Raw genomic sequence first — 20,769 nt, 5'->3', positions numbered from 1 at the left:
AGTTACAGTGGAACCTCGAGATATGAGTTTAATTTGTTCCAGCACTGAGCTTGTATAGAGAATTTCTCATATCTAGAACAAACTTCCCCATTGAAAATAATGGAAATCCAGTTAATCCGTTCCACACCCCCAAAAATATCAACATAAAAATCAATTTTCCTAACAAATAACACTGATAAATAATATATACAAGTGGAACCTCGGTTTGCAAGTAACTTGGTTTACAAGTGTTTTGCAAGACAAGCTAAATTTTTTATTTAATTTTGACTTGATAAAATGAGCAATGTCTTGCAATACAAGTAGTATGGATACACTTTGTCTGCTGAGCGTCATGTGAGCATAACTGAGCTGATGGTTCTTCTCTCTCGTGCGCATTTCTCTCTCTCTCCTTATCTCTCTCGCTCGCGTCTCTCTCTCTCTCTCCTTATCTCGCTCTCTCGCGTGCCTCTCTCTCTCGCTCGCACACGCGTCTCTCTCTCTCTCTCTCCTTATCTCTCTAGCTTGCGCGCCTCTCTCTCCTTATCTCTCTTGCTCGCACACGTATCTCTCTCTCTCTCTCCTTATCTCTTTTCGCTCGTGCCTCTCTCTCTCTCTCCCTCCTCTTGAGGGCAATCGTCTCCTATTCTCCGTCTGCATGTCCGCAATATTTTTGGATATGCTTATACAGCGAACTGCTACAGCGAAACAATGAAATCACAAGCGAACAAACGCGTAGATCCTCACGCTACGGGAGAACAAGGCACACTGAGTGAGCTGACGGGCTGGCAGCGTCAGCTTGGGTGAATCCCCGAGTCGAGGCGGATCGGGAAATGCGTCCCACATAACCAAAGCCTGGCTCGTGGCTCGTTACGCGAGCCAATGCTCGTATTTAGATCCGAATATTTTGCTCATACTTTCCTCTTATGTTGAATTTCTCGTATACAGAGGTGATCGTATCTAGAGGTTCCACTGTATTTCTTTCTCTTGTCTTTTATTCTGTCCGTATTTTCCTGCAATGAGAGTACTAATAAAACTAAGAATCAAAATTACCTTGATATCCCTCTGTTGCTCTGGTTTTTTTTTTTACGTGCACAGAAAAACCACTTCCATACCACGCCCTATTAACATTTGGAAGGCTTATATATGAAAGTATTATTTTAAAGAATATGTTGTCTTTGAGGCCATAACACTAACATGAGCAGTCATTGTAGGCACCATAAAAGAAAAAAGTAAACAGGAGGACGAGAACAAAACTTGCTTAACATACAAAGGTATAATTTACAGAAGCAAAAACAGGAAAACCTCTTAAGTAAGGATTATCACTATGACTGAGCTTGGCTTTTCCAAAAACAGCAGGAAAACTGACAGTGTTACAATTGTGCTGTCTTGACACTGTACTGGGGAAAAATAGCCAGGCAAACCACAAGATATGCCATTGAGACTAGGAGACCATATCTAACATGACTAATTACAGATTACTTTTTGTTTTGTTTGTGGCAACCTCCAAAAAATTTAAGAAGTCTTAGTAATGTTGAGCATAGATCATCTGGCATATTTTAGATGTTTGCTTATAATTTGGGAATTATTTTGTTTTCATTAATGATAATATTGGTCAAAAGTAAGCTGTATTAACAATCTATTGCAGCAAATTTATACAGCCATCTAAAATTCAAGCACATGAACAGTGCATAAAAGCTAAGCAAGCACTACCAAGTCCCAGTAACATTAGATCTAAGACACAGGTAGCCACTACCTGTTCATACTAGAACAGATGCCCGTTTCCAACAGGCTATCAAAAGCAAAGTCAGATGACAGAAATCAAAAGACAAGTCTTTGATTTACTCAACAAAGGTTTCAAAAAATGACTGACACCCCAGGCAAGAGAAATGTCATCACATTGAAGGTGTATTATCTTTACTCTAAATAGCAGGAGTACCCGGCGTTGCCTGGGAATCTATAACCGGTGAATTTCCCAAATGAAAGAAACAGAACATAGAAATAGAACGGTTTTCTGATTCACATTTTATTGTAAGTTCCTCCACTCTGGATTATGTCTGCTCTGGCATTTCAGAAGCCCTTGAAACAGACTTTCTTGTGGCATCTGAAGTGGACCTTCCAATTCTACGTGTTTTTTTTCGGTGGCATGGGTATATTAGCGAAAAGCAGGACAATTATAATGTGTTACATGGTATTACGTACGGAATAAGCACCACAGTGAGATGAATTTACGTTATTTACAATATATCGGAAAGCGAACAAATAGCACCAGTCAGTCAGAAAGAGCAACACTGAAATCGTACTGTGAGTCGGAAAGCGAGCAAATAGCACCACAAATACGGAAAGCCAGTGAGAAAGAGTAGCACTGAAACCGTATTAGGAGAAATTGTGGGGAGTGGTGCTCTGTTTCTAAGGAGCGTCTGTGTAACAAATTAAATGAAGAAATGTTGCTTTCTTTTGTTATTTGCATGTTATTGCTAATTAGGAGCAATTAACCAATAAACCAAGAATACAACTGTTTAAGACTAAAATAAGCCATAAGGGTTCGGAATCTTAATAAGCAAGACAGCTAATGTGAAGCAGAAGTGTTACTTGAGCAATAAATGCTTCTTATTAATCAACTGGGTTGGAACAAAAACCTGCAGCCACTGTGGCCCTCCAGGACCGTGATTGAGGACCCCTGAGCTAGATGGACTGACCATATTCCGAGCGGAGAGAGATGCCTCTTTGTCCAGTGGGGGGGCTGTGTGTTTATGTGAACAGAAAGTGGTGTACGAATGCTGCCTCAGTCGCGCGACACTGTTCCCCGCTGATAGAGGTTTTATCGGTAAGGTGCCGGCCTTTCTACCTGCCGAAAAAAAACAGTTGCGTGCTGGTGGTTGCCGTCTACCACATGCCTAGTGCTTCTTCTCGGTACTCAAATGTGGCACTTGGTGCCATGGCCCACCTGCCAAGTTGTTTTGCCTGCCTAAGGTAAAGTCATCCCTGATGGAGGATCACAGGAATCGTGGGAAAGAGGGGTCCTTTCATCGGATTGGCTGGTCCAGCACTGTTTCAGCCATGGAATGGCCAAATGGGGGAGGCAGCTTGATGGATGAGGTCTCAAGGACTCTAAACAAATCCAAATCATATTATCTGATATCATCTACTGTGAAATTCTGCGTACTTCTAAAATTTTTATTTGTATACTGTATTGAGGATTTGCTCTGTGTATTGTATTGTATTGTATTGACCCCCTTCTTTTTGACACCCACTGCACACCCAACCTACCTGGAAAGTGGTCTCTCTTTGAACTGCCTTTCCCAAGGTTTCTTCCATTTTTTCCCTACTGGGGTTTTTCTGGGAGTTTTTTCCTTGTCTTCTTAGATAGTCAAGGCTGGGGGTTGTCAAGAGGAAGGGCCTGTTAAAGCCCATTGCTGCACTCCTTGTGTGATTTTGGGCTATACAAAAATAAACTGTATTGTATTGTAATTGTAGTGCAAATGCTAACCAGGCGCTAGCGGAACTCTACGAGATCATCAGCAAACTGCAAACAATGCACCCCGAGGCATTTTTCATTATTGCTGGAAACTTCAATCATGACAACTTAAAGTCAGTTGTCCCAAAATTCTTCAAGAATGTGAACTTTGCTACTAGAAGGGGAAGCTGTCTGGCCAATGTGCCCCTGACGCCTACAAGGCCCTACCCCACCCCCACCTCGGCTACTCAGACCATATCAGTGTATTTATGGTTCCTGCATACAAGTCCATGCTGAAGCACACTAAACCAGCCCCAAAGAACATCAGAGTGTGGCAGACCGGTGCTGTTTCAGCTCTCCAAGAATGCTTCAAATTGACAGACTGGGGCATTTTCAGGGAGGCTGCTATGGATGGTGACTCCATCAATCTGGAGGAGTATACAGACACTGTGACTGGCTACATCTCCAAATTCATAGAGGATGTTACTGTTACCAAGGATGTTACCACAAGAGCCAACCAAAAACCCTGGATGATGAAAGAAGTGCACAAGCTGCTCGATATCAGAAATGCAGCATTCAGATCTGGAGACAAGGCCACCTTCAGGGTGGCCAGAGCCAACCTGCCTCGCACTATAAGGAGAGCTAAGTGGGCATACACGCAGAGGATTTACCAACACTTCAGCAGCACCAGAGACACACACGTTCTATGTGGCAGGGCATTCAGTCAATTACAAACTACAAGCCCAACCCACACAGCAGCGATGATGATACCTCCCTACCGGATGAGCTGGTTTGAGGTGTAGAACAAAGCGCCTGCGAGAAAAGCAACACCTCCCTCCACTGACCAGGTACTCTGTCTCTCCATAACTGACATGAAGAGGATTCTATCAAGAGTCAATCCACGCAAGGCTGCAGGATCTGACAGCATATCTGGTCATGTGCTCAAAGAATGTGCCAGTCAACTGGCTGGTGTCCTCACAGAAATCTTCAACACATCTCTGAGCCAGTTGTCAGTCCCAGCATGCTTCAAGTTGACCACCATCATACCAGTGCCGAAGAAGTCATCAGTGACATGCTTAAATGACTACCGATCAGTTGCACTCACACCAATCATCATGAAGTGCTTCGAAAGGTTAGTCATGTCACACATAAAGACTAATCTCCCTGCCTCCCTTGACCATCTTCTGTTTGCATACCGCTCAAACAGGTCAACTGAGGATGTCATATGCTCTGCCCTTCAACTCTCCCTGACACATCTGGATAAAGAAGACACATATGTCAGGATGCTATTCATAGACTTTAGCTCTGCCTTCAACACAATCATCCCTCAAAAGCTGGTCATAAAACTGAGATGTTTGGGACTGAACACCACCCTCTGCAATTGGATCCTGGACTTCTTGATAGAGAGGCCCCAGTCAGTTCGGGTGGGCTGCAACACTTCCAGCAACATCACACTGAGTGCCGCAGGGCTGCATGCTTAGTTCACTGCTCTTCACCCTGCTGACTCACAACTGTACAGCCACGCACAACACCAGCCACATCATCAAGTTTGGGATGATACGATGGTGCTGGGACTGATAAGCAGGGATGATGAAACAGCATACAGAGATGAGGTGGAATGGCTGTCCGCATGGTGTGAAGGCAACAATCTATCTTTCAATGTCGACAAGACAAAAGAGATAATCGTGGACTTCAGAAAATCACATTCTGCCCACATCCCACATAGCATCAACGGCAGTCCCTTGCTGTGTAGCAAAACAGTATTGCTTTGCTTTTTGAAGATGAGCTCGACTGCATTAAGGAAGTTTGATTGACTTAACAATCTCACAAGCTACTCACATCAGTAAAGTTTTGTGCATAAACTCAAAAGATGTAATCAATACAGGAAACATTCACAAATCACCAAGCTACCTCCCAGTTAATAACTTTTGTATTATTTGCTCTCTTTCTTCAGCTCCTTTTAAGCATAAAAGAGATTTCATTAACTGATACTCTGAAGACTTCATATTAGACCCTACTCTTAATTGTAAGTTTTTTGTCCATTTTATATGGCCATTTTCTCACATTGCTTCTTCTGTTGTGGAGAAGCTCCCTGATTATTCTGATTCCTATTAGTATAAATTAATTAATTTATTTATTAAGGTTCAAATTGCTGCGTACCACAACTAACCAGACCCAGGGGTTTATAGACCCAAAAGATACGCTTCGGACGTGACCGAAACAAGAGATAAAGGGGTGCCTACGTGAGACACACGGGGTGTATTGTATTCAAATGATTATTATGGCACCTACATGCTTTACGTGAGTTTCATAGACTTTTATAGCACCACTGTGAGTGTGGGACGTGACTGGTGTGTTAATAAATGACAAGATGAAGGGGGAGCACAGTTCAACAAATAAGGGCTCATTTATACTTCACGCGACGCGACACATGCTGCAGCGGACGCTCCTGCTACGCAAGCGTTGAAGTGTTTATACTTGCGCGCGTACTTTACGTAAATCTGGAGGAGTCCACCAGCTGGCAGTGTGAGATATTATCACGGTGAGAACATGTTTGGCTTCTCTGTGTTGTGAATTGCCTAAAACACCTATTAAATTCGGATAACACCTTACCGCAATATCTGTGAAAAGGATGTTTATTGATTAAATCCATCAATCCAGGGATGTGTCCATTCCAACAAGCATTGGGCACGACTGAGAAACAATCCCTGGACGAGGTCTCTGCTCATCGCAAGGTGAATACAAGCACACATACACTAGCGTCATTTTAGCGGCACCAAATACCCAAATCTGCTTATCTTTGGAAGGAAACCGGAGCAGAGTGTGGAATACAAGCAGGAAATACCAGCAACGTAACTCCCTGCGAGACAGCAGTGCTATTGCTCCGCCACCGTGTCACCCCCATGTGTGTAATTATTAACAGTATTCATTATTTAAATGAAATTATATGTAAAATGTAACATACACACTTTAATGCATTTCATCATGAAAGTGATATCAAGTATGAATCTAAAGATTCTAAATGTGCAGAGAGTTGGAATATCATACATTTAATTTGTTCTGTGTGGTGATCTTTTGCTGCATGCCGCAGCTGTCAGGTCCAAGAAGCTAATAGCGATTAAAAACTGGGATGACGCTTCGACGGTCTGCTTTAATGATAAAGTAAACTATGAGGTTAAAGTGGACAATTCGAGATTAAAGCCGAAATTTCCACTTTAATCACAAAATACACGTTTTTAAGTGTCCTTTATTTTTTTCTCAGTGGTTCAAATATAACGCTATACATTATGTTGCTATTGTTAAGTTGCAAAAATAAAAAAATTAAAAAAGACGACACAAAAGATGGTATGTGAGACTTTTAAAATGTATCATGTCATTACATTCGAACTATCTACATGTGACAGAAAGCCTCTATGCCGATCCTATGGGATGGATGCTTCGATGTGGTGAAGCAAAATGCCGACATACAAATGCATTCGTGGTGCTTTTATATTCAAGCGTTGCATATTTCCGATCGTAATGACACGATACATTTTAAAAGTCTCAGTGCCGTCTATTTTTTTTTGCAACTTCACATCGCCAACATAATGTATAGCGCTGTATTTGAGCCACTGAGAAAAAAATAAAAGACACGGTGAAAACGTGTATTTTGTGATTAAAGTGGAAATTTCGGCTTTAATCTCGAAATGTCCACTTTAACCTCGTAGTTTACTTTATTATTAAAGCAGACCATCATAAACGTCATCCCAGTTTTTAATCGCTACGAGCTTCTTGGACCTGACAGCAGGTAAAGTAAAAAAATAAAAAATAGACAGCACAGAAGATGGTATGTGAGACTTTTAAAATGTATCGTGTCATTACGATTGGGAATATGCGACACTTGAATATAAAAGCACCACGAATGCATCTGTATGTCGGCATTTTGCTTCAACACTTTGAACCATTCATCAAACAGCAAAGCATGCACATCGATCCCCAAAGGATCTCCATAGAGGCTTACTGTCACATGTAGATAGTAAACAGAGACTCTGACGTCACGTTCCGACTTTTAGCACACTGCGCCCCCCGACTTTTTGCTGGTACTGCAACTCACGCACGCGTCGCGTTAATTTCTGAGGACCTGCTCAGAGCACGCGTGAAATGAACGCTGGGAACGCGTGGCAGCCATGATGCGGACGCGTACGCGTTCTGAGCGTGAAGTATAAATGAGCCCTAACAGCTAACAGCTAACAACATGTGGGGCAGAACAGGTACTAAATAGTAAAAATATGTTGTTGGTCATATGTAACTAAAAATAAAATTGTGGGGTGCCCATAAAACCATTAATTTAATTCAATTAAAATGCATAGATTCATTAAAGTGAAATTTATAACTATCTTAACTATGTGAAGAAAATTACAACTCATATAAAAGTTGAGTAAAGTATGTATGATAATGGATACAATTGGAAAATTTTTTCGAATTTAGTTTTTTTTTGGAATCATTTAAGGAATTTGTATTACACCTATTTTAGATTAACTGGGCTACCATGCCATTATACAATTAAATTAACCTGATGTCTGTAATAAAAATGCAGACATAGGGAAAACTCCAAAACAAGGAGTGAAATGTGCACCAAACCTCTATGAGCCACGTCTTCCAGTATTCCATTTTAATAGATTTCTATATATAACAATGTAATAGTTGCCAAAAGTATTCAAAATCACATTACAAATAATGAGCCAAAATTGTCATTTTTTTCTTTGTATTGAACATTTAAGATGTTCTGTTCCTGTAAAGCAGTACCTCTGTGTAGCTGCTCCTGAACGTTTTCTCCTGGTACAGATGAGACCACGCTCTGACTGATATTTAAAGAGTATTTACTTGCTCTCTCTCTCTCTCTCTCCTTTACAGCTCTCAAACACCGTGAAAAACTAAAAAACAATAAGATTAGTAGATTAAAGAATTAATGAATTGAGTCAGGATAACGAATTAAACATACTGTGTGCACCTTCTGACCAGAAATTCAAAAAGAGTCTTTATCACAGTCTCTCTGATACTTCACTTCTTCTATCTTAGTAAAACTAAACAGCTCAGCGTCCATTAAGCGTGTCCCTATGTGCATTTCCGCTCCACCCATGAACCTTATCATGTGACCATTGCGCCCTTCCGTTCAGACCAACTTTGTAAACTTATGTACAAATACATTACGATCAAAAATAAATAAATTACAATTAGAAAAGTAAATATTATCAACAATACAATTGCACCACAAGTATTATTATATTTATAACTATTATTATTATTAAGAATTTACAAAATATACTTCATAAATTCAAACACTAAATTTACATATATACACACACATATTTTGCGACAGCTACACTGCCACCAAAATTACAAAGATTTATGTTAACCATATTCAAACAGAATTTAAATAAATCATGTAATTTTCCCTTTTACCCCTTTTTAAGTCAAAAATCAATCATACATCTTGTATGTTACCTCAAACTCGCGAACAATTCCATCTCAATAACTATCTCTAAGACATCTGTTTTAGTATTATCTGCATAGTAATTTAGGAATCACTCTCTACTAATACAACTAATTTGTGAACTGGTCGTTCTAGAAAGGATGGTTGTATCAGACGTTCACCCTTCTTTCCTAAATCCCTTTGTCCTATTTGAATTTTAACCTTTCGTACTAAGCCATCATCATCTTCACTTGTTTCTATGACTCTGGCAAGTTTCCACTCATTTCTGGAAATATTGCCCTCCTTGACAATTACTACATCCCCAACTCGTACGTTTCTTTTGGGTATATGCCAAGGCTTAGGTTGGTCAGGTATTCCTTGTGCCATCTGCTCCAGAACTGTTCTGACAAGTATTGCACTTTACACCACCTTTTCTTGGCATACAAATCTTCTCTGACAAACTTGCCAGGAGATGGAAGAGGCTCCTCCTCAAAGGCTTCCCTTTGTGTTGCTTTATGAGTACAAAGGCAGCTATTCTTCGTTTTTCTACACTAATGGGACCTGTTTGGTTTTTATTTGCCAGCCTTAGAATTCTAGCAACAACATTAAGAGCTGCATTCCAATCTGAGAATCTTGAGAACCTTTCAAGAAAACTTTCTCTTTCAGAAACATCAGACTTCAAGACCCTTACCTCTGGGTCACCTATAAGTAGCTCCGGGCATCCTAGGCTTGCTACAATCTCACGTTCCCATAAGAATTTAGGTCCTGTGAACCAATGCAAAACAATCAAGTATGTCCCCTCAACACCCCGAGAGGCTTGATCTGCTGGATTTTGACTTGTTTCAACATAGAACCATTGACTTGGATCTGTTTTGTCTCTTATTTTCTGAACACGATTAGCTACAAAAACATGGAAGCGCCGAGCTTCATTTTTGATATACCCAAGCGCTACCTGCGAATCTGTCCAGAAGAATTCCTGATCTATCTTCAGTTCCAGCTCCTCTCTAACGATGCTACTCACTGCAGCAGAAACTGTAGCTGCAGTCAGCTCAAGGCGAGGTATGGTAACAACCTTTATGGGTGCCACTCTGGCCTTACCCATGATCAGAGTACAGTGAACTTGTTTGTCAGCCACTATCCTAATATATGAACACTGACCATAACCATTATTGCTAGCGTCTGAAAAGTGATGTAACTCAATTTTTTGGATTATGCCAAGGTCCTCAGGAAAGAGACATCTTTTTATGCAAATTTCTTGAAGGTTTTTCAAATCATGAAGCCAAGCCTCCCAATTTGGCCTTAGTTCAGGGGAAAGAGGTTCATCCCATCCTACACCCCGTTTGCCCATCTCTTGAATTATTCTTTTCCCAGTCAAGATATAGGGAGAAAGGAGCCCTAATGGATCATACACACTTGAAACCATTGATAGTATTCCTCGCCATGTGGCTGCCCTTTCATCGACAATGACATTAAATGTAAATGCATCAGTTACAGCATTCCACTTTACTCCGAGTACACTTTGCACTGGAAGCTCATTATAATTCATGTCTACATCTTTCACTGAACTGACACATTCATTCTTTGGAACTGCATTCAAAACATCTGTTATTGGACACAAATTTGTGTAAACATAATTTTCCTTTAGCACATACCTCCCATGCTTCCTTAATCAGCTGCTTGGCCTTCTGAACAGAGTCAATGTTGACTAGTTCATCATCTACATAGAAATTTTTTCGGATGAAACTTGCTGCCAATGGGTAGTCCTTTTCATACTTATTGGCAAGGTACTTCATGTCATAGTTAGCACATCCTGGAGATGATGCTGCCCCAAAAATATGCTCTCTCATTCGATATTCCTTGGGTTTCACTTGTGTGTTCCCATTTTCCCACCACAAGAACCTCAGAAAATCCAGATCTTCTACGTTGACATGGAAACGGTGGAACATTTTTTGCACGTCACAAATAATTGCAATTCGGTGCTGCTGAAATCTACAAAGAACTCCAGTCAAGGCATTAGTTAAGTCAGGTCCTGTAAGAAGGTAGTCAATTAGAGAGTTACCTTCAAATTTTGCAGAGCAGTCAAATATGACTTTAATTTTCTCTGGCTTTCTAAGATGATACACCCCATGATGTGGAATGTACCATGTATTACCCTCCTTTGGTGTGGCAGTTACTTCTTCTGCATCACCATCTTTCAAGACACCATTCATGAATTTCATATTTAATCCTCTTTGTACTTGGGACCTTTCTCCAGTTTTCTTTTTAAATGTTACAAATGTATTTCAGCCAGCTGCTTATTTTTAGGCAGCAGAGGATGCTCTTTGAAGGGTAGAGGCATTTCAAGATGTCCTTCTTCATTATGGTGAATTTTATCATTCAAGAGGTTTAGAAATTGGATATCTTCTTGAGATATTTTCTGTCCTCTGGGCTCTGTGTCCAAGAAATCAGTTTTTAGAGCCTTAATTACAGTGGCAGGTATAACAAACGGTAATTCCTTTACAGAGATGCGGTGACAAAATCCTTTCACCTTCCTTGGTTTTATACAAGGTGTCATGGTTCCTACTATACTCCAGCCTAGTTCAGTCTCGACTGCGTATGGCTCATAATCCCCCCCTGATATCACTTGTTTCAGTTTCAGGGCTCTCGCACAGTCATAGCCAATTAAAAGACCTGCAGGACAGTTCAACAGATCTGGCATTTTTTCTGCCACACTGAGAAGATGGGTCAAACCTTTCACTGTTTCACGAGTAGGGATGCTACTTTGTTCTAGTGGGATGTACTCTCGTGTATATAGAGGTGGTAGTACAATGTACTCTTGTGAAAAGTACCCTCTTACTCTTAGTCCAACTGCTCTTTGACAATTAACTATTGAACCTTTGTCAGTCATTGTTGACAGCTTTAATCTAACAGTTTCTGTGTCTGCTTGGATTTTCTCACAAACATCCTGATCAATAAACGTATTATTGCTCTGTGTGTCCAGCAATGCATATACTAAGATTTCTGGACTGTTCTTTGCTGCACAAGAAAGCCACACTGGAACAATCATTGAAGTGCGCTCGCTGTTGGCTACATTCACACTGCACAAAGCAGTAGACGAATTCTTCTCAAACTGTGGCAAGTCTGGCCCCTTTTCTTGAAGACGTTCTTCATGAAGCGGTGTGGGGTGGTTACGTCTGCAGATATTGCAAATGGTCCTCTTTCTACAATTTTTGGAAATATGACCAACCCTAAGGCAGCCAAAACACATGTTATTGCCAACGATAATTTTTTTCTTTTCCTCTAAAGACATTGTTGTGAATATTTTACATTTATATATAAAGTGGTTTTGTTGACAACAGACACATTTTACTTGCCTCAAGTTTTGAGTGACGGAAGAGCTAGTTTTGGAATCTTTCTTACCCTCTGATCCACCTGAGTCTCTTAAAGTGGATTTTGGATCCTGAGATGTCTTTGTTGATATCATTAAGGTGCTTGCCTTAAGACGCCTTTGTTCCTTTACAGGTTTTTCTTCCGTATGTTTCAATGCATAAAGTGAGGAAACTGGATTGCATGCAATGTGCCTTCCTCTTCCACAAAGTCTGAAAATTCCTGGAAGCTTGGATATGGTTTGTTATCACTCAGTGCTTTAGTAACATATCAATTCCACTGGGTTGTTAGCCAATCAGGTAGCTTCTGCAATAATTTCTGATTCTCCACACAATCATTCAAAATCTTTAAGCTCTGTATATGCAGCATTGCATTCTTGCATGAGATGAGGAAATCACTAAACTCTCTTAATTTAAGAGATTCTCTTGGTCCAATCTTTGGCCAGGAACTCAGTTTGGCTCTGAATGCTCTTTGGACTACAAAGGGGTGACCATAGCGTTTGTTCAATGCAACCCAAGCTTGCGTGTATGCTTCCCCATCACTTCTATAAAACATTCCTTCTACTACGCTCAGTGCTTCTCCATTTATGTATCTTTTCAAATAGAACAACCTATGTGCTGGGTTTGTGCAGTTTGTTTCAATTAAGGCCTTGAAGCTGGTGCTCCATTCAATAAATTTGAGAGGGTCCCCTGTAAACACAAATGGCTCTGGTGCCGGAAGTTTAGTCACTGCCAGGAATTCTCTTAATGCCTGAACTAGCAAGGCTTCCTTCGATGCTGATTCCGTTTTACCTTCAGGAACTGAAATGCTTTGAGGAATTTGGGCAGGAGGAATGCTGTCATGCTGCATTGGAGACTGACTTGGAGGCAGTGTGGTTATTATTCTAATATCTCCTATTTCAGCACTCAAATTTAATTCCTTTTCAGCATAAACACTGTATTCTGCCTCTATGACTTCAAGATTCCTTTGATTTTCCAGCATTTTTAATCTCTCTTTTTGGGCTAGGACCTCCTTTCTCTGAATAGAAATTTCCCTTTCTCTGTTAATCTCAGCCCGTTTTGCTGCCAAGCGTGCTGCAGTCTCTGCCCTTTTTGTTGACACGTACCTTCCTTGCTGACTACTACATCCAGCTCTTGATACAGTTGAACCATAAATCGACCTGGCTTCTTCTCTTTGAAGTAACTGGAGGAGAGTTTCTTTCTCAGCAACTGCATCAAACATTTTGGTACCTGCTTTCTTATTGCGCCTTTTCAGAACTACCATTATTTCACTAATTACTGAGATGCTGCTATCCATTTTCCTTCTTATATCTTGAGATGGGGTAGCTAGTGCACGTAAACCCTCATATTCCCTTTTTAGATCTAACTCATATTTCTCCAAATCCAATATCATTTCACTTAACTCAGCTTTGGATAATTCTTCATTGAGTTTAGACCTGATAAGCTGAACCTCTGCTTTGAAATTTACATACATGAGCATAAACTTTCTTTCCTTCTTAGCTATCTCATTTTCTTTGAACTCCAGCATTTTTTCTGTTGGGCATCTAGCTCTTTCTGCGCACCTAATCTGCTGCTCGACATGAGATGGTTGCTCCTGCAGCACTACTCTGTGTATTTCAAGCTCTGCATAAATTTCAGCTATGCGTTCTTCAACCATTTGTCTTTCTGAGTTTTCAAGTTCAGTTTCTAATTTCTTCTCTAATTGTGCCTTCTCATTTTCTAAAGCCTCAATTACTAGTTCTAGTAAATGATTTCCTACTGTACCTTGTTCCATTTCCACTAACAAACTTATAAGCACTGCATTAAATATTAAACAATCAAATATGAATTATAGAATTCTCATGAAAATATATATAATCAATTATCAAACAATCCACACATTTCTGTTCAACTTACAAAACAAAATAGCATATTAGACACAATATGTAATTAAAACTTTCCAAATATGAATAATAAGAAACGTTAATATCAACAATTAAGAATACGACTATATTTCCAAATTTAAAGATGCCTAACCTGACCATCCAACAGCATTATGACATGTAAACAGAATAGTCCCAAGATGTTAGAACGATTCCCTTTTTGTTGCAGCACTTCACTTCAAAACCGTCTTCTTATTACGTGCAAAACCTGCTTTGCGCTGAATCGGGCGTTGAAGCTCCTGACGTCACGTGCAACGAATGCTGGGATTTGTAGGCAGATCCACCCATGGAACATGGTAACGGAGTATCGAGATACGTGCCCTTCCAACCTTCACTGAAACACTAGTGAAACTCTTTGCTGACTCACTCCAATAAACAGCAACGTTTTTCACTGTAGCTGCTCCTGAATGCTTTCTCCTGGTACAGATGAGACCACACTCTGACTGATGTTTAAAGAGTATTTATTTGCTCTCTCTCTCTCTCTCTCCTTTAGAGGTCTCAAACACTGTGAAAAACTAAAATACAATAAAATTAGAAAATTAAACAATTAATGAATTGTGCAGGTGTCAGGATAACAAATTAAGCATACCATTTGCACCTTCTGACCAGAAATTCAGGAGTCTTTATCACAGTCTCTCTGATACTTCACTTCTTCTATCTTAGTAAAACTAAACAGCTCAGCGTCCATTAAGCGTGTCCCTATGTGCATTTCCGCTCCATCCATGAACCTTATCATGTGACCACTGCGCCCTTCCATTCAGACCAACTTTGTAAACTTATGTACAAATACATTACAATCAAAAATAAATAAATTACAATTAGAAAAGTAAATATTATCAACAATACGATTGCACCACCACTATTATTATATACAACATAATTTACAAAATATACTTCACAAATTCAAACACTAAATTTACATATATACACTCACATATTTTGCGACAGCTACACTCTGTTTAGATTACATTTTTATAGAAGCCTCACAAACATGTGGGTGGAGTGGTGGCTCTGAGGCTAGGGATCTGCGGTTTGAATCCCATAAAATGCCAAAAAGGGTCTCTGCTCTGTTGGACCCTTGAGCAAGGCCCTTAATCCGCAACTGCTCCGTCCTTGGGATGATGTTAATCTGAATCCATCCCTGCATGTAGGCCTTCCTGCAGGGAAAAACCTGGGGGTTGGTGGCAGAATTGGCACTCCAGCCACCATAAAAAAAAACCTCACACTGTTCCACTACATCTGACCTAGTGTGGTGCTGAGGTATCACCTGTTGCATGGCTGCACTTGGGTCCTAATCTGGATCCTGAGTTGGTTTGTTGTGTGGTGGGTGTGGCTCTGCACTGTATCAGTGAGTGCTCCTAATCTCTCTCTCTCTCCCTCTCTCTCTCTCACAAACATGCATTCACTACATAAATGTGTACCAAACTGATTACACTTGGGGTAGTGTAAGGCAAACAGAAAATGAAATATTAATCTAAGAACAGAATAAAAATTAATGCTGCCTGGCAAGGCAAACAATACAACTTAAAACTCTCTTTGACTGACAGCTTCTTATGCAGGATAACTTGCTGCTGGGATAGAACTCCAACTTGACTCCAGAGTTGAAGAAAGCAGACATGGAAAATAAGCAGAAGGTCTCTGTCACGTAGACGTTAGAAATCGAACAAAGAAGCATACACCTTCGCAACTTAATAAAGATATGTGGGTGCATTGGAAACAAAATGAAACAAGCTATATATCATGCTGCATACAGTGAGGAGGGAGGTTTCCTAAACTAAGTGTGTCATATGTGTGACTAGTGTCCACTATAAAAGTCACACTTCATATAAATATTTTAATTTCATTATTAGCTTCATTACAAACAATCATTGGTTATGCAAAAAAACATCTCTATATATAATCTTCGTTTGGATCTTGATCTTTGTTTGTCCACGAATGAATTAGAAGAAGAAGCACTAGATGGCAGTAGAGAGACAGCAAAAACATAAGCATTGCATTAGGAATCTCCTCCAGGCTTATACTACTGAAGACTGTAGTACTCCAGTCACACCTCAAAACACAGACATTCAAACTAAACAAATTTTTGTGCTTTTAATTACCTAAAGAGATCCTCATTAAGATCTTGATCTTTGTTTGTCCGCACATTCCACGAATGCGTAGACCACCTTCCAGTTTAGTATGTTGTTGTTACTCACGGATGTCAACAATGTGCTGGAATAACGAAAGGGGTGGTGGACAGTGTTACGCTGGTTAGCTCCTGAGGCCTGGTTAGAGAATGAGATTGCCGAAGATAAAAGGTACGTGCCTACGTAACATATGCATGAAAGAAAGACAGTGGGTAAAATGAATGACAACGTAACAGCACGTTCTGGAAATTATTATTGTTATCGTTGTAGCCGGCGAGTGCTGCGCGTCTCACATTTGTACCGTGCCTTGCTCACATTTTAGTGAAATGATCCCTATTTATGCTTTAAAGAGCCTGGATACCTGTGTCCCCCTTTTATAACCATTGCTCCGTGTATATTGCCTCACTCTTTGGATTGCCACAAAGCAACCTGCGAGATTGGAGAAAGGTTGAGAAGACATCGTAAGAGGAAACGATAGTGTCGTGAAAACGAGACGGTCTATGAAAGGAAAGAAGCACATAATTACTATTCGGACAGTGATTCCGAGTAGGCCGTTCCTATCGAATCAATGTCCAAGGGTTTTCTTTTGTAATTTTGTTTCCCTTATAAAAAATGAAGGGCCCAGTTCACGACTGGTAGCCGCGTTTAAACAGGGAGCCCTTCACAGACAACTTTAACACACGCAACGTAGTTGGGCACACATGGCTAGTTATTTCTATAAATTAACACCGCACGATAGCTCCACGAACATCGTAATATATTTGGTATATTGATAAAATGCTTTTATAATAGCATTAATCTCTAAACTTTTTGTAACGTAGAAGCATAAATGTCCAATGTGGCCAAAGTGGTGCAACTGATGGTGTAAGAAACCATTTGTTTGAGGAGGCTGATATTACGCTGTGATCCAAAGCAATATTAAAAAGAAATAAATGAGCTGAAAAAGGATTCCAGAAGACTGAAAAACTATAATGAATGACTCAGTAGAAACCAACAAAACAATTTTCTGAGCAGTGCAACCATCAAGATATTTAACACAGGTATGCTGTTCTGGTGAGTAGTGCAGAAGAAAGAGATGATTTAGACGTCTCATCTGTTACATGATAAAAAAGCTAAAGGGTTAATATTACTTTTGGCTTCTCTGTCAGTTATGCTGTCTTCTTTTCTTTTAAGAATTTTTGTGATTTTTATCCCATGTAAGCTGGGATGCACAATGTGAAAGAATAAAGTCTTTCTATTGCTTTTTAGTTGAATTACAAAAGCAACGTGGAGCATTAATTAGCTGCTTCATATATTAATTCTCTAACTTGTTGTTTTGTAAAATATAAATGGCACACTCATCGCTATCTTTTAAAAATGCACACATGTAGAAAAGCTTGTTTTATGTTAAAAATGTACTCTTTCATGTTATGTTGCTGGCAGCCATACCATATACACGCCAGAACAGGTAATCCACCTGCAGCTAAGGTATTTGGGCCCAGCCAGATTAGGACCCGAGTGCAGTCATGTGATGAGTGACACCTCAGCACCACACTAGATCAGATAGAATGGAACCAATGTGAGGTTATGGGGATACTGGGTGTAAAATTGGTGCCTTCCTTAAGATGAGACATAAACCGAGGTCCTGACTCTCTGTGTTCATAAAAGATACCTGGGCATCCTTCCAAAACAGTATGGTGTATCCCGATGTTCAGGCTAAATTGCCTATCATGACTTAGCCCATTCTGGACCCCTAATCATCCCCTGGTCTCAAATTGCCTACTATTTCTCTTGCCCTTTCACTACCTAGTTACTAATGTGTGGGGAGTGTACTGGCGCAAAATGGCTGCCATCACATCATCTAGGTGGGTGTAACACATAGATGGAGGTTGAAGTGGCTACCCCCTCCCTTTGAATAGTGAGATAAGCAACATAAAGGTAAATACTGATAATTATTATTATAAGAATATACAAAGGCAACAGACACCTATAATAATATTTTCACCATCGCCACTCCAGAAGGCAGCTAAAGTGATGCTATGAATTTACACACTAATTATATCCAATGCTATGCCAGCACATTTAATAAAGTACAACCCATTATTTTTTTAAATAGTCTCACTTTTACATTATTGCTATTTGCACTGTTACATAGTTTCTTTTTTTTTCTAGTTTTGCTCTGCAGGGAGTGAACAACAGAATATAAGAAGATGGTTTGCTCAAATCTATTATAATCTAACTATTAAATATATGAATATGGATATATCACAGTTTCAACACAATACTGTTCTTCTTTTCAAATCTATAATATAATTCAAATGTTTCAGGTAGGCAGTTGTTTGAAATGTAAGTTTTTATCATCTCAACACTGATTCAAGACTCTCCCTTCTCTAATTATTTAGCATTTCATTTTCTAAAATAATGATCCATTCATTAAATTGACCTTAATGATTAGTATGATTACCGGTCACTAAATTGCAGATGTGCACATGACTACAATGCATCTGTTATGAGAGACTCAAGAAGGAGAATTAACACATAGACTGTAATTTTAATTTATGACTATATTTCTTAGTTGTTAAAATATATTCACATATGCAAATACAGTAAAATGGACTAAGCATTATTCATCCTTTAGTTAAAATAACATTTACACAATTCTGAAACTTTTGCTCCTTTCAATTACCTTAATGAGGCAATCATTTTGATTTTCAAAATTGTCCAATTAAGGAATACTGTACATACAAAATGGGCAGACTTAAAAAGCAGATGTAATTTTCTGTACTGTTTTGCATCTTTATTACTTAAAACTAAAGAATAAAAAATGTACACACGATAACTAGGATTTTATGTTTAAGTGAAAAATATGCATTATTGAAATTTTATATTGCCTTTAATCATGTAGTGTACTTGTTGCAAAATATCTAGGTATTCATTATAGTTAAAAAATATTGGTTTAAGCGCTGACTTATGTGACATCTGTTACTTGCTCTAATGCTACTTTTTTCTTACTTTATGCTGTTGTTTTTATGTGTTTACAGTATATATACTCTTTATATTTATTGCCAGGTATTGCTTTCAGGTTTGCATAAATAACACTTAGATAAGTCACTTTAAACACACTTTATTCTTGAACTTGATGGAACAATTTTCTTTTAAAGCACACATGGTAACTTTCTTCACTCATTTGACTCCAGTCATGAGTTAATGAAAATTAAAAGAATTTAAAGGCGACTCCATTAGCACTATTGATTTATCAGCCCTTTATCCATGGAATAACTAAGTTGGTGAGTTTCTGACATACCTGATTTACTTTTTCTTTTGATTAGTTAGTAAACCAGTATCTTTCAAACTGTTTAGGACTGCCTGATGGCATGTCAGGTCTGAGGCCCATTCATTACTAAAAATAATGACTAATGACCTCAAGGTATGTACCTGAATACCCAGAATGAGGGCGTAAAACTTATGATCCATCATATGTTGAAATATCAGAGAGGCCCATGAGGCCCAAATCTGAGCCTAACAAATTCAAACAAACCATCCGCAGTGGAGAATGCAGCTTTCTCACTACTAGATTCCTCAAGCAACACCTCCCAGTATTCCTTAGTTGGATCCAAGGCAGAGAAATACAATGCTTGACCCACCTTTTTTTAACACTCGTACATGGGGCATGAAGCAGGCATGAAATTATAGAAACATTATTCAAACGTCTAAAATCTATAAAAAAAAGTACAGTGGAACCTCGGTTTGCGAGCATAATTCGTTCCGGAAACGTGCTCGCAATCCAAAGCACTTGTATATCAAAGCGAATTTCTCCATAAGAAATAATGGAAACTCTGATGATTCGGAAAACCCCAAACCTTTGTGCTGTCTCCTTTTGGAGTTATTACAGCTCGTACGGATGTTGACTATATGAGTGAGGCACACAGACTCAGATGGAGAATAGGAGACAATTGCCATCAAGAGAAGAGAGAGACGCGCTGCATGTGAGCAAGAGAGATAAGGAGAGAGAGAGAGGCGAGTGCGAGCGAGATAAGGAGAGAGAGAGAGAGAGAGAGAGAGAGAGAGAGAGAGAGAGAGAGAGAGAGAGAGAGAGAGAGAGAGAGAGAGAGAGAGAGAGACGCAGACGCGCGAGAGCGAGATATAAGAAGAGAGAGAGAGAGAGGCGCTGTGCGAGCAAGAGAGATAAGGAGAGAGAGAGAGACGCGTGTGCGTGAGAGAGAAGAACCATCAGCTCAGTTGTGATCACATGACGCTCAGCAGACAAAGTGTATCCATACTGCTTGTATTGCAAGACATCGCTCATTTATCAAGTCAAAATTTATTAAAAAATTTTGCTCGTCTTGCAAAACACTCGCAAACCAAGTTACTCGTAAACCGAGGATCCACTGTATACCATACATACTCATGTATAAATCGGGTCTTGAAACCCAAAAAATCGATCATAAAATGAGACCCGACTTATACGCCCGTTCAAAAATGTGACACTTTT

The 20,769-nt window shown here is 39.5% G+C and overlaps 1 protein-coding gene across 1 annotated transcript in view; it reads right to left on the bottom strand.

Moving 5' to 3' along the window:
* LOC120537228 (protein ANTAGONIST OF LIKE HETEROCHROMATIN PROTEIN 1-like) overlaps window positions 1-14,354 on the bottom strand; it is a 225,070-nt gene extending 210,716 nt beyond the window's left edge. Inside the window, exon 1 of the mRNA XM_039766005.1 lies at window positions 14,267-14,354. The gene's annotated coding sequence lies outside the window, so the exon portion shown is untranslated. The remainder of the gene's footprint in view (window positions 1-14,266) is intronic.
* Between the last annotated feature and the right edge of the window lie 6,415 nt (window positions 14,355-20,769).

This window comes from Polypterus senegalus, chromosome 10, assembly GCF_016835505.1.
Source record: "Polypterus senegalus isolate Bchr_013 chromosome 10, ASM1683550v1, whole genome shotgun sequence".
NCBI lineage: Eukaryota > Metazoa > Chordata > Cladistia > Polypteriformes > Polypteridae > Polypterus > Polypterus senegalus.
Note: the sequence above shows the minus strand (reverse complement) of the source record. Positions and strands in the feature narration are given on the sequence as shown.